The sequence below is a fragment of the Coregonus lavaretus genome, assembly GCF_964263955.1.
Source record: "Coregonus lavaretus genome assembly, chromosome: 7".
Classification (NCBI taxonomy): domain Eukaryota; kingdom Metazoa; phylum Chordata; class Actinopteri; order Salmoniformes; family Salmonidae; genus Coregonus; species Coregonus lavaretus.
This window is the reverse complement of record NC_139994.1, coordinates 51,697,859-51,725,811: the sequence shown is the minus strand read 5'-3', so window position 1 is coordinate 51,725,811 and position 27,953 is coordinate 51,697,859. Positions and strand designations below refer to the sequence as shown.

The following is a 27,953-nucleotide window of genomic DNA, read 5'->3' as shown; positions in this document are numbered from 1 at the left end:
TGATTAAATTGCTCTTCTGAAATCCCTGTATATGTTGCTTCTTTTAGCATGAATAAATATCCATTTAACTGTTACTGACTAAAATAGACTTGTTCCTTCTCTTGTGTTCTGTACATACAGTATGTCTGTATGAATGTGTGCAGAGGGCTTCTGCAGACCCAACCTACTGATAAATGCTAAACCCACCCATGCTTGCACCCACACAGTGAGATGTTCACAGGTACCGGCACACTGTGGTCTGCAGTGATAACAAAACAAGGCCGTCTCTATGCTTTGGACAGGCCTGCTGGCCTTTTACATACCCTGTGTCTCTATGTGGTTTTCAGCAGGATGTCTATGTGGTGTCACTCTGTTTTCTCTCATTCTTTCATTGTTGTTCACAACCATGACAATTTGCAACACAGTCCACTTATATACTGTATGCCATGTAGCCTGTATCTTGTCACTTACAAGACAATAGGTTTAATTAATTCAAACTACAATCATTTGTTTACAGAGTTTAAAGTAGAACTTGTATCAATGTATGCTAGGCTACAGCCAAGAGGCCTGCCCCACGAGGTACACCCCTACTAAACGCTCAACTAGTAGCCTACACTTGAGTTAGTAAATGACTGACAGGGATAAAACTGACTTTCATTCTGTAGGTGTTTCCCCCACATATCCTCACAGTAATGCTCCACCCCTGTTCACCCCACATATAGGTCATCAGGAGTACTGTCTGTAACTGTTGCATGGGGTAGGGATAAATCTATTGAAGGCACACAAGTTTGATACCAAGAGCATACAGTGGCATGTATGTGTAATGTATACTTGAAAATGTACTGCATACTTGCCAGATGACATTAAACTTTCAACCCACTTTAATGAAGGACATTCACATATTCTCTTTACACACTGCCTCAGTATTGGACATCTTTGATTCAGCTGGTGCCTAAATATCAAACTATACAATGTTAACAAAAATTAATTATCATCTAGACACCACAAAGTGTGTATGCTTCACCCACCTTCTACAAAATAGCCTATACAGTAAGCATTGGTTCACTTTGCATGGATTATATGAGTGATTTTCAGTTACGAAGACCATGGTGGGCTGAAGAAGGTGTTAACAAAAATGAAGCGTCCAGGAGCCAAATAGTTGAAGTGTTGTCTACATGGAGGACTGTTTCCACTCAAGACACAGGTTGTGAAGAGGACATCTTCAAAGATGATCACACTGAGTCTGTTACTGGCACTTCTTGTAGAGATGGGTATGTCCAACTTTTATATTTCTCTGCTTAAGGGATGTACACTCAGGTACATTATTGATGCAATTCATAGATTTATATTTTTTTGTATATAAAGGACTTGTGTAAGTGATGGATGATGTCTCTGTCTGTATTCTAGCTGCTGCACAATCCTCTGAAATTCATCTTGTTACAGCCAATGTTGGAGAGACAGTGACTTTGCACTGCATCTATAAAGGCAACCTGGCACTGTACTTTATGTGGTACAAGCAAACATTGGGTGACAATCCCCAAATCTTATCAGTATTTTACAAGTATAACAAGAATGCAACATTTTACCATGAATTTAAGGGTAACACTCGCTTCTCAGTGCAAAGCGGTGAAGGAATGAATCACCTATAGATATCAGACATGCAGCACTCTGATTCAGCCACATATTACTGTGGGAACTCTTATGCCAACCAGGTGGAGTTTGGAGAAGGAGCCATTCTGATTGTGAAAGGTACAACATCTTAATTTACAATGAAAGGAAATAGTAACTAATATTCTGCAACTATAATGTTGAGGGCTTTTTCCACATTACGTTTTGGATACAATGGCTTAATTATGCTGTATTTGCATAATCAGAAATGAGAATGATTTCAAAAATATTAAGTTGGGACACAACATACGGAATAGATTTACTGACTTATAAACCTTCTTGTCAGGATCAGGGTCCAGAAACATGTCAGTGCTCCAGCAGCCTGTGTCTGAGTCAGTCCAGCCAGGAGACTCTGTGACTCTGAACTGTACAATACACACTGAGACCTGTGCAGGAGAACACAGTGTCTATTGGTTCAGACACGGCTCAGGAGAATCCCGTCCAGGAATCATTTACATCAATGGAGACAGGCATGATCAGTGTGAGAAGAGCTCTGATGCTGGGTCTCTTATGGCAAGAAGGTGGAGTTTGGAGAAGGAGCCAATATAAACTCTCGTTTGCAACTGTTGGACTAATGATTACACCCTTGATCAGCTAGATGCAGGCAAGAGTGTGCAAGGTGATATTGAATGTGTTACTGTCTGGCACCTTGATTACTCAAAGTTCTCTTGACCTGTACACCTACGTTGCAAACTTTCATTCATAGGCTAGGTTGTAGCAACCTCATGATGGGTACAGGGAACATTTTAGTATCATGTATTAACCTAAACCTATCAGTGTTAAATTGAGCTGGGTGAATGAAATATGAGTGACAGTCATCCAATAGAAATAAGGCCATGTTCATTAAAAAACAGCCCCGACTGCCACTGGTGTATACTAGTCGTTCTGTCTGTCAGACCAGGCACTAAATCAGACTGGGGGAAAAATAACATAATCAATGATGATGATCTTTTCTACACAGAATATCGTACACAATTATTGCCCGGTGATCATCTGAAATTCCCAATACCTTTCTGATGCATTTCAGTCACTTCAAACCATACTTCCTTCAGATTTAAAAACACTCAAAAGTACTGTTAGACTGATTTGTAATAGACTGTCATAGCTCCAATTTATAAATGTAAACATTGGTCTTTGATTACATAACTTTCTGTACATGGTTGGGTCGCAAAAGATGTTTGATATCAAAATATGGTCACGGGCAAAAAAGTTTGGGAACCCCTTGGTTAGTATCTCTGACACCCAGACAGATCTGCATGCTATGATCATGAGATAAAAACAAGTATGGGTAGCTGCAGCCCAATATGGCGACCGGAGTATGGGAGAGTGGGTGTGTCGAAAGGAGTGGGTGTATGGAAAGCGAATCAGCTAATTGGGCAGATTTGTTCCCACTCAAGACCGTTTTGCGTGGCTGATTTGGCTGAATGACTAGACGATAAGCCGGTGACCAGTGCACCGCTGTTGTATCGACGTGCTTCTTACTGAGGAGCTATATCATGGTCGTGTCGCCAGCGGTAGCTAACGTGGTCATGTTTTACCATCACGTTATTTTATTTCAAGTAGGATAGCAGCATACACAATAACTCATATTGATAACCATCTAGATGTCACCTTGATACATACATACAATCTACTACTCAATGGGGAGACCATGAACAGCAACAACACCGGGACACACTGCCCTTTGCTCCCGTTTGCCAAGCACTAATGTCCGGCAACGGCGTGAGAAGTAGCTACCTACTGTAGTAGCCAATATGAGGGTGACAGTCACAGTAAGCACACACATACAACACATTAAGCAACAGTACACCCATCATCAGTATTTATAATAACAAATAAACAATAGTCAGTTTTATAACTCAAAATGTACAATTATTTGTGTAAAACTAACAGTGAAATACGACTCAGAGTCATGCTCTGGCTTCAAAACAGACGTCCAAAATCTCATGGTATGGAGCTCAATGTATCGTAGTTGCGTGGTAAGAAACTGAAGAAGAAAACACACCGCTCAATCAAAACAGTCTAACCTATAGCAGAGAGATTTCGACACACCAACTCCTTTCCACACACCCACTACTTTCCTTTCGACACACCCACTCGGCCATTTTCCAGATACCATATTGGACTGCAGCTACCCCCCTTCTCGCAAAAAAAAATACTTGTCTACCTTTGAAGCTGTATCTAGTCAGGCTAGTTAGGGTTACGCTAGGGTTACTGTTAGGGATAGGGTTAGAGTTAGGCTAGGGCTGGGGTTAAGGGTTAGGGCTGGGGTTGGGTTTAAGGGTTAGGATTAAGGCTAGTGGACAGTTATTTTGAACATGTATAATCCATATGTAGGGGACTATACAAATAAAGCCTTACCAGCACTAACCCTGATAGGGTGAAGCCTTGTGGTCACCTATGAACCCCACCTAACCCAAACACCTATATGAACCCACCAAACCCAAACACCTATATCAGTTGTTCCCAAAATTATTTGGCCTGCGACCCAATTTTGATATCCAACATTTTTCGAGACCCCACCATATAAAAAGAGTGACATAATCAATGGCCAATGTTTACTTTCTAATTGGTCTAGTACAAATCAGTCTAACAGTACTTTTGACAGTATTTAACTCTGAAGGAAGTATGGTTTGAAGTGACTGAAATGCACCAGAAAGGTATTGGGAAGTTCAGAAGATCACCAGGCAATAAAGTTGTATGATCTTCTGTGTAGAAAATAATATCATAATTGATTACAGTATGTGTTTTTCCTTCCCAATAGTATTTAGTGCCTGGTCTTGTCCTCTCTGTTCTAATGAGTCCTGAGTGCTTGTGGGCAGTGTAGAGGGAAACAGAAGACACATATGTGTTCCTAAGAGTCTTATCTTTCAGGGATGGGGTCAGAATATGCTTTAACTTAAACCGTTCAAAAGATAGAGACGCATTTGTAGGAAGAAAACAGAAACAGCTCTGTTTATTACAACCGCAACTCGCGGCTACCGGAGGTTACTGACAGGGGCGGTGTGTTCATTAGGGCGATATGGGCGACGCACTGCCAAACTGGAAAAGGAAGGGATTTTTTTTCTAATCAATTATATCACGGCAACAGTAGTTATCAGTGTTCTAATCTAGACGTCTGATCTGCCACTAAATGTCCAATCAGGCTAAAGTCGTGCTTCAAATGGCCCCGCCCCTTTTGGGGCGATTTCAGTCAGGTTGAAAATCGCCCCAGAAGTCTCTCATAGACTCTCATGTAAAATATTTTTTTTTGAAATATCAGAGCTTTCAATACAATCTCTATGGGTTCCGGGAGGGCTTGCACTTACGCGCTTTAGTCATACTGAGGGCTCCACCAACTATGGTATTTTTCTTGGACTTGTCAACTTTGTGGCACAATTAGATGAGGTGTTTTATGGAAATGCATATTGTTTATGCAGTGTTGAGGAATGTGAAAGAACACCCTTGATTATTTTTACTGTGATAACTTATTTTGCTTTTGTAAGCCAACACTTTTGAGATCAGTCAATAAATGCTTCTGGTATTGACTTATATGCTGCCCCTGTCTTCATGTTGTTGCTGGACATATCTTTTTTAAAATGTGTGTAGGTCACCTAAATCATCAGAAAAATTGCCCCCTCTGAGAATTTTTTCAGGAGCCGCCACTGGTTACTGACGTAACCCGGTTCTATGAACCAAAAGAGATTTTGTACATCTTATCTCCGATTTTTTCTTGTGACACAATTTTTTTATCAGGGGACAGAGACTACATGGGGTCGCAACCTTTAGTTTGAGAAACGCTGACCTATATTTACCCAACCGAACCCAAACACCTATCGCAATTTTGATTGAACACAAATATGCAACATTTCTGTTTTTACACTCCATATAAAACGTCTGTGTCAATTTTACTTCCTGTAAATAGACATTGCTGTCCAATACCAAATACCACGCCCACTACCAATCAAATCCCCTTTGATCTCACTGTGATCTCAGAGTGAATAAAGAGGTCTGATTCACAAACAGACAGAGCAGAATAGATCTACACACAGAATGGCCAGAACCTTCCTACCAGCTCTACTGCTCTATGGATTGAGTAAGTAGGCTACTTACTGTTAAATCTAACAAGATTGACTGCATCCGTCAAGTATAACCAGAATGTTCAGTGCAGCACTTTTTCCTGATTTCTAACATGTACATGTGATATCCATGACGATAGTCATTAACTTAGGACTTTGTTCTCTGTGTTTCAGGTTTGGACTCTGTTTTGGTTTCTCAGTCTCAGACTGTAGAGGTCCGTACTGGGGAAACCATCATCTTGCAGTGCTCCAATGTTACAACGGTTGTGGGACACACAGCATGGTTCAAGCAAGTCAACGGATCAGAGCCTGTGTGTATCTCGTCTATGTACGGCTTTAATTCAACACCTCATCTCCACAATGGTTTTCACTGGAGCCATTTGGAAATGTTCAGCAACAACACCACTATCTTTCTCAAAATCACAAAAGTGGAAATAGCTGACTGTGGCCTGTATTTCTGTGGATTGTATCCACATAGCCACATGTTCTTTGTCAACGCAACAGTTCTAAAAATTCAAGGTACGTTTTCAACTATTTATCTGGCTTTTGATACATTTGAAAATGTTTATCAACCTAATCAGGAGTTATCGTGAAAGAAAGGCAAACCATTGATGGACATATTGATTATCATTCTAATTTTGAGAAAAAATACTTATCTATTCTTACTAATCTCAATGTTATAGGGCACAACGGAGGTGAGGAAATACAGGAGTCATCTATAGAGCGTGAGTTTCTTTTTTCATTGTCATGTAGATTATTATTTTTTAAATGTAGCTCAGCTGGTAGAGCACGGCGCTTGTAACGCTAAGGTAGTGGGTTCGATCCCCGGGACCACCCATACACAAAAAAAAAAATTTATGCACGCATGACTGTAAGTCGCTTTGGATAAAAGCGTCTGCTAAATGGCATATTATTATTATTATTATTATTAAAAACACATAATGTTGAGGTCTGTCAATAAAGGGCCACCAAATGATTTAATAAAATGTAATCTAATAGGACATTGTAATGGAACTATCAGTCTAGTAGGAGAGGATGATGATGGAACCATGTACCTCCTTCCCCTGGTTGTGATCCTGGGTGTTGTGACTGCTGTTCTACTGATAGTCATCCTCATCCTGGTCCTCAAGATCATACGAGAGGCAAAAACACACAACACAGGTAGGAGCCCATTTCACGATAATATGGGTCCTGTGAACTACACTTCAAATGTGGATGTTTTTCCTGTGACATACTGTACAATGATGATCAGAAGAGTCAGTGTGTACACTAGAATGGAATTATCCATTAATCTGTTCTCTCATCTCTCTTTTATATCATATTCAGGACCTGATTCTCAAAGACAACCACAAAATGATCAGGTAAATACTGCATGGTTAAATACTTAATTATAAGCAATTCAGAAACACTGAAAATTACAACTGTAGTCTATGTCATGATGTTTGCAAATCTACAGAATCAAGATCCAGATGCATTGAATTATTCCGCCCTGAATTTCACCTCCAAGAGGAGGAAGATGGAGAGGAGAAGAGAGAAGGAGCTGGACCCCCATGTAGTGTATGCTGCTACAAGATGACAAAGAGGAGGAGGATGGAAGATGAGGAAGATTGGTTTGCCATATCTTTGAATACACGTTTAAATATTTCTAAATTGAATGTGTAGTTAAATAAAATGTTTTGAAATCTCTGTAGCGCTCTCCAACACAGTTAGGCCACACAGCTCAATGGTACAGGGTGAGGTTAGAGAGGAGGATTTAGAAGTCAAAACACAACTGTTTACTGGCTGCAGAGGAGTATTTGCCTCTTTTGGCCTCTCTTAACTTAGATCTCTGTTGTGTGTTTTAGTGATTTTTTTATAGGGTGACCCTGAGGGGCAAAGTACCCAGCAGTAGACAATTGTATTGATCACTTATAAAGACAAATAAAGAGTTAAAAACAAAATTGCCTTTGTCATGATTGTGTTTGTCAATGAGTATTTCCTGTCTTGGCTTTGCACTGATCATAGCCCCCTATTCTGAAAATCACCTTATAAGGTGAATATGTTTGGGGTCTGAGGTAGAGGAGGAGCGAGTGAGGGTATTGCTCACTTCCTGTGGTGTGAGTGATAGGAAGGTGCAGCTCAGTGTAGAGTGAGACCTGCTGAGGTGAACATCACTGGGTCTCTCATAGACTAACACTGGGGGATGAAATGTCCCTTATGCTCTCTCTCTCTCTCGCCCGATTTTCAGTCCACCTGCCGTCAGATAGAATTGGCAAAATATTTGTGTGTAAGAGTAAATGCCTGGGTGATTTGAGGGCGTGGGGGGTGGGGTGGGGGGGGCTCTTTGCACACGTCTCTTCATTTGTTCATCTGGACGGTAAACACCAGACCCCTGCCACTCAGTTAGATGTGCAAAGTATGTCAAGAATACAAACAAGCTAAAAGCATTTTCCAAACCCTGAACTGTGTTGGGTTTCTTAAACTATGTGTCCTGAGTTATGAGAATACATCTGTAATCACAAACTATTTATTCTTACTTCGGGTCATTGGAGGTCGATTTGGGTCACGGGAGGACAGTCAATTTCTCATTTGGGTCTCGAGTTGAAAACATTTAAGAACTCATAGCATTCAGGAAGAGGAAAAAGTGCAGATAAAGATGGTGTCATCTCAATCGTTTTTTTTCAACTTCCTTCAACAAAAAGAAGGTATTGGAAACAAATAAAGGTTTGAAATTAGGCCAACAAAAACATATATTATTCAATGCTATTGCGGTTACAACTAATATTAGTGTTTAATGATGGAGGCTTGTGATGAAAGCCAAGAGCCAGAAATGCAGCTTTTATGCAGTGGTGTATACATTTACATTATGGATGTCACGTTGTATAATGATTAGAAGACAGGCGCAGGAATACGTATTAGGGGTTTTATTACTCCACCCAACACAAATATATATATACAGTGGGGAGAACAAGTATTTGATACACTGCCAATTTTGCAGGTTTTCCTACTTACAAAGCATGTCGAGGTCTGTAATTTTTATCATAGGTACACTTCAACTGTGAGAGACGGAATCTAAAACAAAAATCCAGAAAATCACATTGTATGATTTTTAAGTAATTAATTTGCATTTTATTGCATGACATAAGTATTTGATATATCAGAAAAGCAGAACTTAATATTTGGTACAGAAACCTTTGTTTGCAATTACAGAGATAATACGTTTCCTGTAGGTCTTGACCAGGTTTGCACACACTGCAGCAGGGATTTTGGCCCACTCCTCCATACAGACCTTCTCCAGATCCTTCAGGTTTCGGGGCTGTCGCTTGGCAATACGGACTTTCAGCTTCCTCCAAATATTTTCTATTGGGTTCAGGTCTGGAGACTGGCTAGGCCACTCCAGGACCTTGAGATGCTTCTTACGGAGCCACTCCTTAGTTGCCCTGGCTGTGTGTTTCGGGTCGTTGTCATGCTGGAAGACCCAGCCACGACCCATCTTCAATGCTCTTACTGAGGGAAGGAGGTTGTTGGCCAAGATCTCGCAATACATGGCCCCATCCATCCTCCCCTCAATATGGTGCAGTCGTCCAGTCCCCTTTGCAGAAAAGCATCCCCAAAGAATGATGTTTCCACCTCCATGCTTCATGGTTGGGATGGTGTTCTTGGGGTTGTACTCATCCTTCTTCTTCCTCCAAACACGGCGAGTGGAGTTTAGACCAAAAAGCTCTATTTTTGTCTCATCAGACCACATGACCTTCTCCCATTCCTCCTCTGGATCATCCAGATGGTCATTGGCAAACTTCAGACGGGCCTGGACATGCGTTGGCTTGAGCAGGGGGACCTTGCGTGCGCTGCAGGATTTTAATCCATGATGGCGTAGTGTGTTACTAATGGTTTTCTTTGAGACTGTGGTCCCAGCTCTCTTCAGGTCATTGACCAGGTCCTGCCGTGTAGTTCTGGGCTGATCCCTCACCTTCCTCATGATCATTGATGCCCCAAGTGGTGAGATCTTGCATGGAGCCCCAGACCGAGGGTGACTGACCGTCATCTTGAACTTCTTCCATTTTCTAATAATTGCGCCAACAGTTGTTGCCTTCTCACCAAGCTGCTTGCCTTTTGTCCTGTAGCCCATCCCAGCCTTGTGCAGGTCTACAATTTTATCCCTGATGTCCTTACACAGCTCTCTGGTCTTGGCCATTGTGGAGAGGTTGGAGTCTGTTTGATTGAGTGTGTGGACAGGTGTCTTTTATACAGGTAACGAGTTCAAACAGGTGCAGTTAATACAGGTAATGAGTGGAGAACAGGAGGGCTTCTTAAAGAAAAACTAACAGGTCTGTGAGAGCCGGAATTCTTACTGGTTGGTAGGTGATCAAATTTTTAAGTCATGCAATAAAATGCAAATGAATTACTTAAAAATCATACAATGTGATTTTCTGGATTTTTGTTTTAGATTCCGTCTCTCACAGTTGAAGTATACCTATGATAAAAATTACAGACCTCTACATGCTTTGTAAGTAGGAAAACCTGCAAAATCGGCAGTGTATCAAATACTTGTTCTCCCCACTGTATATATATACACTGCTCAAAAAAATAAAGGGAACACTTAAACAACACAATGTAACTCCAAGTCAATCACACTTCTGTGAAATCAAACTGTCCACTTAGGAAGCAACACTGATTGACAATACATTTCACATGCTGTTGTGCAAATGGAATAGACAACAGGTGGAAATTATAGGCAATTAGCAAGACACCCCCAATAAAGGTTTTGCAGGTGGTGACCACAGACCACTTCTCAGTTCCTATGCTTCCTGGCTGAAGTTTTGGTCACTTTTGAATGCTGGCGGTGCTTTCACTCTAGTGGTAGCATGAGACGGAGTCTACAACCCACACAAGTGGCTCAGGTAGTGCAGCTCATCCAGGATGGCACATCAATGCGAGCTGTGGCAAGAAGGTTTGCTGTGTCTGTCAGCGTAGTGTCCAGAGCATGGAGGCACTACCAGGAGACAGGCCAGTACATCAGGAGACGTGGAGAAGGCCGTAGGAGGGCAACAACCCAGCAGCAGGACTGCTACCTCCGCCTTTGTGCAAGGAGGAGCAGGAGGAGCACTGCCAGAGCCCTGCAAAATGACCTCCAGCAGGCCACAAATGTGCATGTGTCTGCTCAAATGGTCAGAAACAGACTCCATGAGGGTGGTATGAGGGCCCGACGTCCACAGGTGGGGGTTGTGCTTACAGCCCAACACCATGCAGGACGTTTGGCATTTGCCAGAGAACACCAAGATTGGCAAATTCGCCACTGGCCCCCTGTGCTCTTCACAGATGAAAGCAGGTTCACACTGAGCACGTGACAGACGTGACAGAGTCTGGAGATGCCGTGGAGAACGTTCTGCTGCCTGCAACATCCTCCAGCATGACCGGTTTGGCGGTGGGTCAGTAATGGTGTTGGGTGGCATTTCTTTGGGGGGCCACACAGCCCTCCATGTGCTCGCCAGAGGTAGCCTGACTGCCATTAGGTAACGAGATGAGATCCTCAGACCCCTTGTGAGACCATATGCTGGTGCGGTTGGCCCTGGGTTCCTCCTAATGCAAGACAATGCTAGACCTCATGTGGCTGGAGTGTGTCAGCAGTTCCTGCAAGAGGAAGGCATTGATGCTATGGACTGGCCCGCCCGTTCCCCAGACCTGAATCCAATTGAGCACATCTGGGACATCATGTCTCGCTCCATCCACCAACGCCACATTGCACCACAGACTGTCCAGGAGTTGGCGGATGCTTTAGTCCAGGTCTGGGAGGATATCCCTCAGGAGACCATCCGCCACCTCATCAGGAGCATGCCCAGGCGTTGTAGGGAGGTCATACAGGCACGTGGAGGCCACACACACTACTGAGTTTTGACTTGTTTTAAGGACATTACATCAAAGTTGGATCAGCCTGTAGTGTGGTTTTCCACTTTAATTTTGAGGTTGACTCCAAATCCAGTGTGACACTCTGGCTCCGGGACTTTTGTATTTGAGCCAGGGTGTATTTTGTTTTGTTGGGTTTTGGTTTGGTTATGTTGGGTATTTGGGTGTATTTCTATGTTTGCATTTCGGTTGGGTTCATTTCTAGGTTTGGTCTATGACTCCCAATCGGAGGTAACGAGTGTCAGCTGTCGGCTCGTTATCTCTGATTGGGAGCCATATTTAATCTGTATGTTTTCCTGTGGGAGTTGTGGGTTTTTGTTTCGTTTCGGTCAGTGTACCGTGGACTTCATTGAGTCGTCTTTTGTTTTGTAGTTCAATAACGTTTAATTAATAAAGTCATGTTTCTTGGACACGCTGCGCCTTGGTCATACTTAGACGACATAGACGACCGTGACAGAAAAACCCACCATAATAGGACCAAGCAGCGTGTCAAGCAGCAACAGGACCCAGCTCCAAAGGATTCATGGACATGGGGGGAGATACTGGCTGGAAAGGGTCCTTGGGCACAACCGGGAGAATATCGCCGCCCTCGTGAAGAGCTGGAGGCAGCTAAAGCCGAGAGGAGGCGGTATGAGGAGGCAGCACGGAGTCAAGGCTGGAAGCCCGTGGGTACTACCCAAAAATGTCTTGGGGGGGGGCTTAAAGGGAGTGTGGCGAAGTCAGGTAGGAGACCTGCGCCTACTCCCTGGACTTACCGTGGAGAGCGAGAGTACGGGCAGACACCGTGTTACGCAGTAGAGCGCATGGTGTCTCCTGTACGCAGGCATAGCCCGGTTCGGTACATTCCAGCTCCACGTATCGGCCGGGTTAGAGTGAGCGTTGAGCCAGATGTCATGAAGCCGGCCCAACGCATCCGGCTACCAGTGCGTCTTCTCGGGCCGGCGTACATGGCACCAGCCTTACGCATGGTGTTCCCGGTTCGCCCACATAGGCCGGTGCGGGTTATTCCACCTCCCCGTACTGGTCGGGCGACGGGGAGCATCAACCCGGGTAAGGTTGGGCAGGCTCAGTGCTCAAGGGGGCCAGTAAGCCTGCACGTTCCGGTATTTCCGGCGCCACCTCCCCGCTCCAGCCCAGTACCACCAGTGCCTACACCACGCACCAAGCCTCCTGTGTGTTCCCCGAGTCCTGTGCGTCCTGTTGCTGCTCTCCGCACTAGGCCTTATGTGCGTCCCCAGGGTCCAGCATGCCCTGTTCCTTCTCCCCGCACTAGGCTTTATGTGCGTTCCCAGGGTCCAGCATGCCCTGTTGCTTCTCCCCGCACTAGCCCTGAGAGGCGTGTCCTCAGCCCGGTACCTCCAGTTCCGGCACCACGCACCAGGCCTACGGTGCGCCTCAGACGGCCAGAGTCTGCCGTCTGCCCAACGGGGCCTGAACTGCCCGTCTGCCCAAAGGCGCTTGAACTGGCCGTCTGGACTGAGCCTGCAAAGCCGCCCGTCTGCCATGAGCCTTCAGAGCCGTCCGCCAGACCGGAGCCGCTAGAGCCTTCCGCCAGACAGGATCAGCCAGAGCCTTCCGCCAGACAGGATCAGCCAGAGCCTTCCGCCAGCCATGAGCAGCCAGATCCGTCAGCCGGCCATGAGCAGCCAGATCCGTCAGCCAGCCATGAGCAGCCAGATCCTTCAGCCAGCCATGAGCAGCCAGATCCGTCGGCCAGCCATGAGCAGCCAGATCCGTTGGCCAGCCATGAGCAGCCAGATCCGTCAGCCAGCCATGAGCAGCCAGATCCGTCAGCCAGCCATGAGCAGCCAGATCCTTCAGCCAGCCATGAGCCGTCCAGCCAGGATCCGCCAGAGCCGTCCAGCCAGGATCCGCCAGAGCCAGCCAGCCAGGATCCGCCATTGAGTCCGGTGCTGTCCCTTAGTCCGGTGCTGCCCCTTAGTCCGGTGCTGCCCTTTAGTCCGGTGCCGCCCCTTAATCCAGTGGGGTTTAGTTGGGGGGTGGTCATGTGGAGGAGGCTACGGAAGCGGATAGTGACTAAGGTGGGGTGGGGACCACGACCAGGGCCAGAACCGCCACCGTGGACAGACGCCCACCCAGACCCTCCCCTAGACTGTATGCTGGTGCGCCCGGAGTTCGCACCTTTAGGGGGGGGTACTGTGACACTCTGGCTCCGGGACTTTTGTATTTGAACCAGGGTGTATTTTGTTTTGTTGGGTTTTGGTTTGGTTATGTTGGGTATTTGGGTGTATTTCTATGTTTGCATTTCGGTTGGGTTCATTTCTAGGTTTGGTCTATGACTCCCAATCGGAGGTAACGAGTGTCAGCTGTCGGCTCGTTATCTCTGATTGGGAGCCATATTTAATCTGTATGTTTTCCTGTGGGAGTTGTGGGTTTTTGTTCCGTTTCGGTCAGTGTACCGTGGACTTCATTGAGTCGTCTTTTGTTTTGTAGTTCGATAACGTTTAATTAATAAAGTCATGTTTCTTGGACACGCTGCGCCTTGGTCATACTTAGACGACATAGACGACCGTGACATCCAGACCTCCATGGGTTGATACATTTGATTTCCATTGATAATTTTTGTGTGATTTTGTTGTCAGCACATTCAACTATGTAAAGAAAAAAGTATTTCATAAGATTATTTCATTCATTCAGATCTAGGATGTGTTATTTTAGTGTTCCCTTTATTTTTTTGAGCAGTGTATATATGTACACACACATACATACATATATATACAGTGAGGGAAAAAAGTATTTGATCCCCTGCTGACTTTGTACGTTTGCCCACTGACAAAGAAATGATCAGTCTATAATTTTAATGGTAGGTTTATTTAAACAGTGAGAGACAGAATAACAACAAAAAAATCCAGAAAAACGCATGTCAAAAATGTTAGAAATTGATTTGCATTTTAATGAGGGAAATAAGTATTTGACCCCCTCTCAATCAGAAAGATTTCTGGCTCCCAGGTGTATTTTATACAGGTAACAAGCTGAGATTAGGAGCACACTCTTAAAGGGAGTGCTCCTAATCTCAGCTTGTTACCTGTATAAAAGACACCTGTCCACAGAAGCAATCAATCAATCAGATTCCAAACTCTCCAACATGGCCAAGACCAAAGAGCTCTCCAAGGATGTCAGGGACAAGATTGTAGACCTACACAAGGCTGGAATGGGCTACAAGACCATCGGCAAGCAGCTTGGTGAGAAGGTGACAACAGTTGGTGCGATTATTCGCAAATGGAAGAAACACAAAATAACTGTCAATCTCCCTCGGCCTGGGGCTCCATGCAAGATCTCACCTTGTGGAGTTAAAATGATCATGAGAACGGTGAGGAATCAGCCCAGAACTACACGGGAGGATCTTGTCAATGATCTCAAGGCAGCTGGGACCATAGTCACCAAGAAAACAATTGGTAACACACTACGCCGTGAAGGACTGAAATCCTGCAGCGCCCGTATGGTCCCCTTGCTCAAGAAAGCACATATACAGGCCCGTCTGAAGTTTACCAATGAACATCTGAATGATTCAGAGGATAACTGGGTGAAAGTGTTGTGGTCAGATGAGACCAAAATCGAGCTCTTTGGCATCAACTTAACTCGCCGTGTTTGGAGGAGGAGGAATGCTGCCTATGACCCCAAGAACACCATCCCCACCATCAAACATGGAGGTGGAAACATTATGCTCTGGTGGTGTTTTTCTGCTAAGGGGACAGGACAACTTCACCGCATCAAAGGGACGATGGACGGGGCCATGTACCGTCAAATCTTGGGTGAGAACCTCCTTCCCTCAGCCAGGGCATTAAAAATGGGTCGTGGATGGGTATTCCAGCATGACAATGACCCAAAACACACGGCCAAGGCAACAAAGGAGTGGCTCAAGAAGAAGCACATTAAGGTCCTGGAGTGGCCTAGCCAGTCTCCAGACCTTAATCCCATAGAAAATCTGTGGAGGGAGCTGAAGGTTCAAGTTGCCAAACGTCAGGCTCAAAACCTTAATGACTTGGAGAAGATGTGCAAAGAGGAGTGGGACAAAATCCCTCCTTAGATGTGTGCAATCCTGGTGGCCAACTACAAGAAAGGTCTGACCTCTGTGATTGCCAACAAGGGTTTTGCCACCAAGTACTAAGTCATGTTTTGCAGAGGGGTCAAATACTTATTTCCCTCATTAAAATGCAAATCAATTTATAACATTTTTGACATGCATTTTTCTGGATTTTGTTGTTGTTATTCTGTCTCTCACTGTTCAAATAAACCTACCATTAAAAGTATAGATTGATCATGTCTTTGTCAGTGGGCAAACGTACAAAATCAGCAGGGGATCAAATACTTTTTTTCCCTCACTGTAATTCCCATTTAATCTGTAAATTGCCACACCGATATATTCATGTGAATTAACAAAAAAATATTACATACAAGATAAATCTATACCACCATTAGTTTATTGGTGCAATTTTTTACTGTTTAATGATCTTACTACTAAGAGTTAATTAATACAATATGAATTTACCAATACCTTCTCCACAGTTCCAGAGCATGATTCCCCATTTGATCTGAGTCCTACTGTTCTGTGGTTGATGGTTTCCAACATCATTCTGGGATAGTGACGCTTCTGCTGGTCTGGGCACTGTGCAAGACTCAGAACAGAGATAGCAGAGGTCAAACTTTATATAATGTCTAATGTTTAATGTCAATAAAATGTGCATTCTGCAAATATCAATTCAATATCCATATAAACATAGTTAATTAACTACATGAGGTTAAAAAGATAAATGGATTGTCTTCAAATTAATAGCTGGCATTCTTCTATTTCAATCTCTTTGATGGGAGGACAAATGTCCCGAAGTTTGATGGCAAACAGGTAATTGTGTCAATATGTATAAATACAGTATATCTTCAGTTTTTACAAGAAAATGTTTCTTTAAAACTGATATGTAACTTTCCTTACAGCTAGTATTCAGCTTATGTGTGCTTTTGATGTTATTAAGCTTTTTTGGAAGAAAAATATCACTGTACTAGAAGAAGCCTTCTGATCTTTGTGATTGTTGTTCATTTTTCCATGAAACTTCTGCCTGTCACTGTTCCACTGACTGTCAGGTCATTGTAGTGGGTGTACAGTCTGAACAGTCCTGTCTTTTGTAGAGTGTTTTCTTCCACAGGAGAATATAAACATTATATAGTAGATCATACTATCATCATAATGTATTTTCTCATGGCTCCACCCCCCTCAGAATCAAGACAGTGACGTGTTGAACTATGCAGCTGTGAGTTTCACCCCCAAGAAGAACTCCTCCTCCTCTAGAAGAGCAAGAGAGAAGACCAGCAGAGAGGATGCAGTGTACTCTGAGGTCAGATACCTTCAGCAGCAGTGAAAGATATCACCACTGTCACAAAGACAACAAGAAGAACCATTTTACTATTTTTAGCCTAATAAAACTGCTTTTAGTAACTGACATTAGTATGGAATTTATAATGCATCAAAGAAACTGTAATTTTAACATTGTCTTTATGTTAGATTTATATAATGATCCTGTCATGGCTTAAATAGCAATAACTTTTTACAGGTTGTAGGAAATCATCTGATAGAGAATCCAATTATTTCTATATGACTGTGTGTTTTTAACATAATAAAGCATTAATTTATACACACCGTATATATCTATTCTCTGTCTACAGAACATCTCTGCGACCACATATACAAATATACAGTGCCTTCGAAAAGTTTTCAGACCCCTTCACTTTTTCCACATTTTGTTGCGTTACAGCTTTATTCTAAAATGGTTTAAATAAATGTTTTTCCTCATCAATCTACACACAATTCCCCATAATGACGAAGTGAAAACAGGTTTTTAGACATTTCTGCAAATGTATTATAAATAAAAACAGAAACCTTTGCTATGAGACTCGAAATTGAGCTTAGGTGCATCCTGTTTCCATTGATCATCCTTGAGATCTTTCTACAACTTGATTGGAGTCCACCTGTGGTAAATTCAATTGATTGGACATGATTTGGAAAGGCACACACCTGTCTATATAAGGTCCCAAGGTTGACAGTGAATGTCAGAGAAAAAACCAAGCCATGAGGTCAAAGGAATTGTCCGTAGAGCTCCGAGACAGGATTGTGTCAAGGCACAGATCTGGGGAAGGGTACCAACACATTTCTGCAGCATTGAAGGTCCCCAAGAACACATTGGCCTCCATCATTCTTAAATGGAAGAAGTTTAGAACCACCAAGACTCTTCCTAGAGCTGGCCGCACGACCAAACAGAGCAATTGGGGGAGAAGGGCCTAGGTCAGGGAGGTGACCAAAACCTGATGGTCACTCTGGTAGAGCTCTAGAGTTCCTCTGTGTAGATGGGAGAACCTTCCAGAAGGACAACCATCTCTGCAGCATTCCACCAATCAGGTCTTTATGGTAGAGTGGCCAGACGGAAGCCACTCAGTAAAAGGCACATGACATGGCAGGCATCTAAAGACTCTTAGACCATGAGAAACAATATTCTCTGGTCTGATGAAGCCAATATTGAACTCTTTAGCCTGAATGCCAAGCGTCACGTCTGAAGGAAACCTGGCACCATCCCTATGGTGAAGCATTGGGGTGACAGCATCATGCTGTGGGGATGTTTTTCAGCGGCAGGGACTGGGACACTAGTCAGGATCGAGTGAAAGATGAATGGAGCAAAGTATAGAGAGATCCTTGATGAAAACCTGCTCCAGAGCACTCAGGACCTCAGACTGGGGCAGAGGTTCACCTTCCAATAAGACAATGACCCTAAGCACACAGCCAAGACAATGCAGGAGTGGCTTCGGGACAAGTCTCTGAATATCCTTGAGTTGCCCAGCCAGAGCCCGGACTTGAACCCGATCAAACATCTCTGGAGACACCTGTAAGTAGCTCTGCAGTGACGCTCCCCCTCCAACCTGACAGAGCTTGAGAGGATCTGCAGAGAAGAATGGGAGAAACTCCCCAAATACAGGTGTGCCAAGCTTGTAGCCTCATACCCAAGAAGACTCAAGGCTGTAATCACTGCCAAAGGTGCTTCAACAAAGTACAAAATAAAGGGTCTGAATACTTATGTAAATGTTATATTTCCGTTATTTGTTTGTAATAGACTTGCAAAAATGTCTAAAAACCTGTTTTTGCTTTGTCATTATGGGGTGTTGTGTGTAAATTCACCCCCCCCCCCCCAGTTTAATCAATTTTAGAATAAGACTGTAACGTAACAAAATGTGGAAAAAGTCAAGGGGTCTGAATACTTTCCGAATGCACTGTATTATTCAATGCTATTGCTGTTACAACTAATATTATTGTTTAATGTTGGAGGCTTATGATGAAAACCAAGAGCCAGAAATGCAGCTTTTATGCAGTGGTGGGTAAATTTACATTATGGATTACTTTCACCCTTGGGCTGGGATGGGTTGGGGTTGGTAGTATTAGCAGCACTAGAGATCATTCACTGTTTCCTGTCCAAACATCAAAAGAGAAATCATTTCAGTAAATGTTTCATTTCTCTCAAAAAATAAGCAACCGTATCAAGCCAATATTTGATTGCCTTGATCCAGTAACTCTGACTTGCTTTATAATGTCTTCTTAAAAAAGTCATTCCCGGGAAGCTCAAACTATGGTAAGCCAGAGAACACACTTCTAAGATTGCAGTCAGCCAATACAATCTCTTGTTTCAGTGTTCCCTCCTACTGTATGACGGCTACATGTAAAGTGCCTTCATATATAAGGTGCATATAAAGTGTTCCACTGTCAGACCCACACACTATACAGTGCAGAAGGGACTAATGTTACAGTGATGAATAGAGAGGTATTTTTGTTTTACATCAACTTGGGTAAGTGTAAGACATTTTAATTGAGTTCCTTTTTTAATCGTTTGTAGTATGTAGTTTGAATATGATATGTGAAGTAGGATGTTCTGTCTGTAATGGGTAGAAATGGTTTATCAATGTCTTTGTCTTTGATCTATTTTGTTTGTTTGCTTTGACAGTTTGTGCTCATACCAAACCAAACGTAATCCAACCAGACCATGTGATGGTTACTGAGCTGGGAGGCACTGTGACACTGACTTGCTTTTGTCCCAAAGTGTCGGTGACCAGGTTTGATTGGTTCAAGCAGAGTTTTGGACAGATAACCCTCCTCATGGCATCATCTCTTTATGTGGGTCAAGACAGTTATTATTCCAACAACTTTATCAAGGACTTTACTGAGACCAAACGTTTGGGTGTGAGGAGAGGAGTCTACAGCTATAACTTGACCATATCCAAGACAGAGCCAGGGGACTCAGCTACATACTATTGTTCCATTACAGCCATCTATGAGCAAACATTTGGAGAGGGAACTGTTTTAATTGTCAAAGGTAACACAATGTCTTTCTTCAATTTCAAATTGTGTGGCCCTGTACGTTGATATGTTCGTACAACTGCTTCATCAAATGCTAGTGATGATTACATGGCTTTTCATGTTTTTCACCCACTTAGTCTTACTTTAGTTACTCACTCTCTTCAGACTCAGTCCAACAGCATGTCTGTGCTCCAGCAGCCTGTGTCTGAGTCAGTCCAGCCAGGAGACTCTTTGACTCTGAACTGTACAATACACACTGAGACCTGTGCAGGAGAACATAGGGTCTATTGGTTCAGACATGGCTCAGGAGAATCCCGTTCAGGAATCATTTACACCATGGAGACAGGAGTGATCAGTGTGAGAAAAGCCCTGAGGCTGGGTCTCCTACACAGAGCTGTGTCTACAACCTCCCCAAGAGGAACCTCAGCCTCTCTGATGCTGGGACTTACTACTGTGCTGTGGCCTCATGTCGGGAGATACTGTTTGGGAACGGGACCAACTGGACATTGACCCTAAGTGGTACTGTGGTGGAAATTCAACACCAGGGACACCTGAAGTCAATCTTAAATGAATCACTCTTTATTTGTCAGCTAGCTGGAGAGGTTCCAACAAACTTAATGCATGATAGTGAATGTCTGTCAGAAGCTCAGCTGGGGCAGTCTCAGCAGTTGCCTTATATACGGCTATACATTTTTACATTTTTAGTAATTTAGCAGACGCTCTTATCCAGAGCGACTTACAGTTAGTGAGTGCATACATTTTCATACTGGCCCCCCGTGGGAAACGAACACACAACCCTGGCGTTGCAAGCGCCATGCTCTACCAACTGAGCTACAGGGGAACACAGACAAGTTATATTTGCATGATTTAGCATAATTAATTCATCATTACCGGTGGCTCGTACATGTGACTGACCAATTCCTCATGAAGCTCTCTCTCTCTCCAAGTTGAGACCTTGAAACTGAGATACCTTGGTTGTTCCCATAGCAATATTCTGGGCATACTGCCAAATTGAGGATCAGTGATAGTGAGGATTCCTCCATACACGATCTGTCAGTCACCTGCATGAACCCATCTAGTTGGTTACAAGAAGTAGCATTGATTTTGATACACAAACGTACAATTTCCCTTACATTCCCTCCTCTTATCACTCTGTGATAATTATCGTAAAATTTTAATGCAAGCATTAGATTATAGCTTCTATCAAAGGAGGTTCTATCAAAATATTCATATTAAAGTAAGCGAAATCAACACATAAAACCAGACAATTCATCCTTTCAAACCCTATTTTTTTTTTTCAAACTCCCTTTTACAATCTAAAATACACACACGTACACAAGGGGTCTACAGGCTCAGAGGTGACTAAATCTCTCAATGTTTACATAGTTCTTACCACAATCGGGTTGCAGTGATATCTGTTCTGCACCAACTGTCCCCGAGACTAGTCAAAACATAAAACTGTTGTTTAACAAATCCGCTAGAGCCTTCTAAACTTGTACACTAAAAACAACCTTCAATTCTCACTCATCGTCCTTATCTACAGGGGGAAAGGGAAGCTCATCCAGTGTCGGCAGCTCATCAGTCTCACCATCCTCTTGAGGAGCATTAAACATAATGGCTGCCAAAACTTTCCCAGCTAGGGAGGAACAAATAGCCGTACAACATTTTAGACAATTAGACAGACTAAGCAAGAAACACATGCTGCAGCCCTTTGGGAAATCTGGGATCCCCAACTTCCAAACAGATTTCAACCAAGTTGCAAGCGTCCACTCGGGCTGTGGGGAATTGTTCTTAGCCATAGTGGCAATGTATTCGGCAAGATCGGTAACATTAGAGTTCCTATCTGGGACAAAAGTGCCCCCTTGAGCTAATTTATGCAATTCTTTCAGTTCGTCATTTAACTGTTCCAGGGCATTTTGAGTAGCATTGCCAATTTCCTCTACGTGTTTAGAGGCATCACACATTTGATCTAGGGCACATGCAACTCCATACCCCGGAAAAAACACACCAAAGAACCTGGAGGCAGGTGCCTGATTGTGAGTGATGTCAGCTAGAGACCTCTTATCTCTCCTCATTCCAGCCAGAAGGTTTGTCATTTCTAAACAGAGCCTCAGGACTCTTATCATTGTTTGGAACGGTTCTCATACCTGTCACCACAAAGCCACAACTACCTCCCCAGTTCAGGGGCAGGCTATAGTAAGCCATTTTTCCACACAACCAATAGGTGCCATTTGGGGCTCCTCTCAAAGGGATAAGAACATTATAGACTGAAATTCCATCAGTAACATTACCAGGTTCCCCAGTGTCGGCATTGTTAACAATTAACTTACAGGTACTGGACCCGTTGTAATACATTGCACAATTACATTCTAGTTCAACCAAATGATTACCTCCTTCTCCTCTAATACACCAAGGGGCTGTCATCACTCCTGCTACTGAGATGGGTGGGAGTAAAGTATTATCTGGCCTAGCAAACGACGGTGGGCCTATGTGGTTGTATAATGCAGAAAACGTCATGGGGTCAGGGTTACGTGGCATCTCTACTAGGAATGGTAAGTCCATTTGTATAATCAGATTTACCCCTATGGGAACTCTTACAAGTGGTAAACCTGCTCCTACCTTAACTGGCCCCAATCCACACACCCAACACTATTTTTGTCCAGATGTAAGATTAGCAACCATTTCTGCTCTAGAGAGGAACAGATTGTCCTCATGGTTATGAGGGCCCAGCAGGGCTCTCCTTCTCCGATTATCATCTACTTCTGGGCCCCTTTGGCTCGGGACTTATCTCACCCTCTGTCAGGTTTCCAAGAAGAGGACAACCTACTGTTCTTATTAGCACTCCTGTCCTAATGCAGAGGAGGGCCACACTGCAACACCGGAACTGGCGAGGCCTCATCTTCTCCTGAATCAGGAATTTGTCTGCAGTGCGACACGTGGATCCAGGTATCTCTCTCAGCAACCTTCACCGCAGTGGGGGTGGTCAGAAGAACTTGGTACGGCCCTCTCCAACGGGGGTCCTTCCAACTCTTTCTCCTGAAGTCTTTGACCACCACGAAATCACCTGGGCTCAAACAGTGCTCAGCTCTACCTGCCAAGTTCGGCAATGACACCTTCACTCGAGGAAAGAGAGTCTTAAGAACACTGTTAAGGGTGACACAATACTCAACCATGTCTTCCTCCATTCCTTGCAGGGACAACCTATTCTGGGCGAAGGGTGTATTCGTCATTCGCATGGGACGGCCAGTCAGCACCTCGTGTGGAGAGAGACCAGTGACTGTATGGGAATTGTACATAGTTTCAGAGTAACATGAGACATCCTCAATAGAATGTTCTGATAATCTAGCAGTCTCGCAGGCATCAAATGAGCCATTCTTGCCTGTGTAATAATTGTTTGCACAGCATGGGGCACATGGACTGTTAGGGGAGACATAGCCACAATATCAGAACATGCCAAAACAGCTTCAGTAGCAGCCGTTACCAATCTCAAACAGGAAACCATTCCCCTGATCACACTATCTAATCGTTTAGAATAATAACCAACAGGTCTATATCCCACACCATGATACTGTGTCAAAACTGCTAACATAAACCCACTCGTCTCCGAAACAAAGAGATGGAAGGGTTTATTATGGTCTGGCAAACCCAAGCAAGAGGTAGACATTAATGTTTGTTTCAATTTTACCAATGCCATCTCTGCCTCATACGACCAGACCACAACTTCCCTCGCATCCATCTTTCTCCCATAAATACAATCCTGCAGCGGTTGAACTATCTCTGCATAGTCTTTCAACCATGGTCGACAGTAACCAGCCACACCCAACAAAGACATAATGTGCTGCTTGGTAACAGGTTTAGGCAAAGCCTTAATTGCCTCTAATCTGTCTTTGGAGAGTGCTCGACCCTCAGAAGTAATGTCATGACCCAAATATTTAACGGAGCTCCGGCATAATTCCTTTTTACTCCGGGAAACTTTATGACCATTTTCTGCCCAAAAAATCAACAATGCCCTAGTGTCCTAGTGACATATCTCCTCTGATTGTGAGCAAACCAACAAATCGTCAACATACTGAACCAAAGTACTCCCTCCCGGAGCAACAAAACCCTCTAGGTTTCGAGATATTTCTTGGGCAAAGATCGCCAGTGATTCCATGTAGCCTTGTGGCATCACCGTCCATTTCCATTTAGCCCCAAGAAATGTAAACGGGAACCAGTCCTGTGACTCTTCAGCCACAGGGTTGCTAAAGAAAGCATTAGCTAAATAAATTACTGAAAAACAACAACTACCTGGAGGCACCTGGGATAAAATGGTAACAGTGTTAGGCACCAGGGGTGCTCTAGCATATACAGCATTGTTTACTAGTCTAAGGTCTTGCACAAAACGATAATCACCAGATGGTTCCTAACAGGTAAAATTGGTTTGTTACATGGCGAAATCATGGAGGGAACCAGAGCGCCTCTTTCAACTAACGCACTATGAACGGGAATTATACCCTTTTCGGCTTCTTTGCTAAGAGGGCACTGAGCTTGGTAAGGTCTGTGGTTGCTTTTTGGAATTACCACAACTGGTGCAGCTCCTTTCAGGCGTCCAATGTCGGTCTTTGATTTAGCCCACAGTTCTTCAGGTATATCTTCTAGCCAATCAATGTATGAATTATCTTGTAATACCACAGGCATGGTTTCAACGGGAATTGGTTATTTTATTGGTGTTGTCATTGCAGTAGCCGGTATGGGGAATAGAAAGTTGCTGTTGAAGCTGACCACTTTCTTTCCCCTTCCCAGGCCACCCAATCAGTTGCTTCCATCACTTTCTTCATCCAAATACCCACATATTTCCATTGCTTTCCAGGTGCTTTTGATAAGCTACAATGGGGAACAGAGCCAGTGACTTCATACAAACTCATCTTAGTATCCGTCAACAACTCCAGCTCCTACGATGTCTTCTCCTCTGTATATCCCATTCATGGTTATCTCAACTTTCTCATTTTTTTTTACCATCTCTGTTGGTATTCAGGGTCCTCTTCGCATGAGGGAACAGCAGCAGTACAATGTAGGTATTCAGACACTTCCCAGTTACCACTTCCCAGGGAAGAGAGTGATTGCTCTCTCAGCTGTTCCTCAACATGCTGATCATTCAGGTGCCAAGCATTGTAACAGTTCATCAGGCAAGGGAAGATTCCATTTTCTCTCGATCCCAATGACTATCATTCTTCAGTACAGGCAACAGATAAATTCATTTTACACATCAAATCTCTTCCTAATAGATTTACTGGGCAGGCGGAGGAGTACAGGAATCGGTGTCTCCATTTGCCCTCTCCCCACTCCACATTCAGTGGAAAAGTCAAACATTCTTCCGATGGAATTCCAGACGCTCCAACTGTGTGCATTGTTTTTTGAGGGGGTGACAGACAGGGCAGACATTTTCAACAGTGAGACCGCGGCCCCAGTGTCCACCAAAAATTGAATTTTATGTTTATTAACTAAAATATCAATAAGGGGGTTTTTGGGTTGACAAGGTGGTCAATTTTAGCATTTGACAGGTTTCTTCTGGTTCTTCATCATTGTCTTCTTCATTAGTTTCTTCTTCTGTTTCCGCCTCATCCTATGGTTGGCAGCCCCATCGTCCACCTCCTCTTCCAAATGGGTTGTTCACCTGCACGCCCACAGCTGGGTACGGCCACTCTCCTTGGCCTTACTGGGCAGTGTGTTGAAAAATGCCCTTGCTTCCGATAGTTGTAGCAACTCCAGTCTCGCCCTCCGTCAGCTCCAGCAGGAGCAGCTCGACCTCTACCTCTTCCTCTACCTCTTTGGTTTCCATGGTTGCCACCATTTTCTCGATGTCTTCTTCCTCCTCCAGAGTAGTACATCAGCTGTCTTTCTGTCCTTAGTTTAATTTTCCTTCAACTGAGTCTTGGTCAGGCGTCAGGCCTGAGTGTTGGAGGAAGACAGTCTCCATTCTTTCCATGTAGTCACTAAATTTTTAATCAGTTCCCTGTATGGTTCTTCTGGCTCTTCTGCCAGTCTGTGCGTTTGGGGAAAGCAGCCTTTATAGCGGTAAAAACTGCATCCAGCTGGTCAACTTCAACTGTATCTGTAGCAGATGAAGGGGTTGTATCTGTATCTTTGGTGTGTTTCTTTTCAGGACCCGTCTCTATGACAACATGTCCAGCAGTCTCTTGTACGGATGCAGGGGTAAGTAGAATTCCTTACATTTTGGATTACCAAAAAAATATGTATGAAAATGTTTATAGTGAATAATAACATATAGTAATTGTTTCTCACAGGCCCAAGATGCAGACAATCTCCACTACGTAGCTCTGAATCTGAGAAAGAAGAAGAACAGGTCTGGAAGACAGAGAAGCCAAATGGAGGAAGAGACAGTGTATGCTGGGATCAGACAGTAGAACTGGATGAATGAAACAGTCCAATGAATTCGCTTTTTATTAATTCTCATTTTATTAACATTATTAGCTGAATTACTGTAACTAATAATTACTGTAGCTACTTGAATTAAGTACATTGCATCTCTGCCAAACTCATTTTAAATGGACTTGCTTGTGATTAGATGAATAAAGCATTTAACAACAGTCAAGACAAAGGAAGTTGAATGTATTTATTTAGGCCATACACAGGCATCTTTAAAAGTGAAATATGCAGAAATCGCTACACCATTTTCTGGTTGCTAAAATTCTAATAGTTTGCCTAATTTCTGTTTATGGGATAAAACAAGCAATGCATAGTGTAGAGAATCATTGTACCATCTAAACCGCTGTGAAATACATTTTTAATAACTCAAAATATTGTATTTTCAGCTGTTTAAACCTGGTGTACAAAACCGAAAGTAAATGATGCAAAAAACTAAACTTAAGAACGGAAAGCTTAGAAATAGAGCACTTAGAACAGATCTACCGATTCTTAGACTTGCTTTCAATGAGAATGAAAGATCTATAACTCACATTTCTATGTGAATTTGGTCAGGTCGGCCAACAGTTACACATTGTTGTTTTAAGAACAGGAAGCATAGAAATAGTGCACTTAGAACAGATCTACCGCTTCTTAGACTTGCTGTCAATGAGAATGACAGATTTACAGTTAGTCTGCGGTCTGTGATGAACACAAGATGAGGATGTATCTGCGCTTTGTTAGGGCCTGCTGGCTTTGTACACAGGACCCTCTGCTCTCTTTCTTTCTCTCTGTTGTTCTCTCTCTCTCTCTCTCTCTCTCTCTCTCTCTCTCTCTCTCTCTCTCTCTCTCTCTCTCTCTCTCTCTCTCTCTATCTCTCTCTCTCTCTGTCGCTCTCTCTTTCTCTGTTTCTGTGGTTTTCAGACGGAAGTCTCAGAACTCTTAGCTCTCTCATACCGTAGGCTATACTACTTGCTCTTCAAGTTGACCATTTTAACAACAGTAAACCAACTCTTTTGATGAGGCAGCTTATCTATACATAGTCTACTGAAATCTGTGAAAAAACACAATGAGCTATTCATGAGGTCATTTGACCTAGATCTGTAGTTCTTAGTCAAACACAACACAGTTTTAACTGTGAAGTATTATCATCACCTATAGGCCTAGAGGAATCTGCCTCCTCAATAACAAAATCATGGGAAGGTGTTCTATCCATCCAGCCAATTGAGTAAAAGTCCTGAATTAGAGATCACTAAAAGAGTATTACTGTATTGTGTTCGTTAAAAAAAAAATCAATTTATGTTTTTTTGTGTGTCTTGACGTAAACAACAGTAGCTGTAGAGATAAAGAATAAGGGATTTCAAACTTGAATGATCTTTACTAAATTTGTACTAAATATATAAGGATAAGAATATACCTATATTAAAATATTTGTGTGTCTGATTCAGTCCAGCCACGAGACTCTGTGACTCTGTACAATGTGAAGAAGATTGTCTTAACGGAATAAGGCGTCAACAAAAATGATGCGTCCAGTTCGACCAATCATCTGTAACTCCATTGTTGAAGTGTTGTCTACATAGGTGGACTTTTTCCACTCAAGACAGGTTGTGAAGAGG

The 27,953-nt window shown here is 43.3% G+C and overlaps 1 pseudogene across 1 annotated transcript; it reads left to right on the top strand.

Annotated features, from left to right (window-relative positions):
• Nucleotides 1-6,754: 6,754 nt before the first annotated feature.
• On the top strand, nt 6,755-23,212 carry LOC311132570 (annotated as a pseudogene). The gene is made up of 4 exons: nt 6,755-6,866; nt 19,583-19,951; nt 20,084-20,454; nt 23,130-23,212. The product of its transcript is annotated as an uncharacterized misc_RNA (transcript).
• Nucleotides 23,213-27,953: the final 4,741 nt, after the last annotated feature.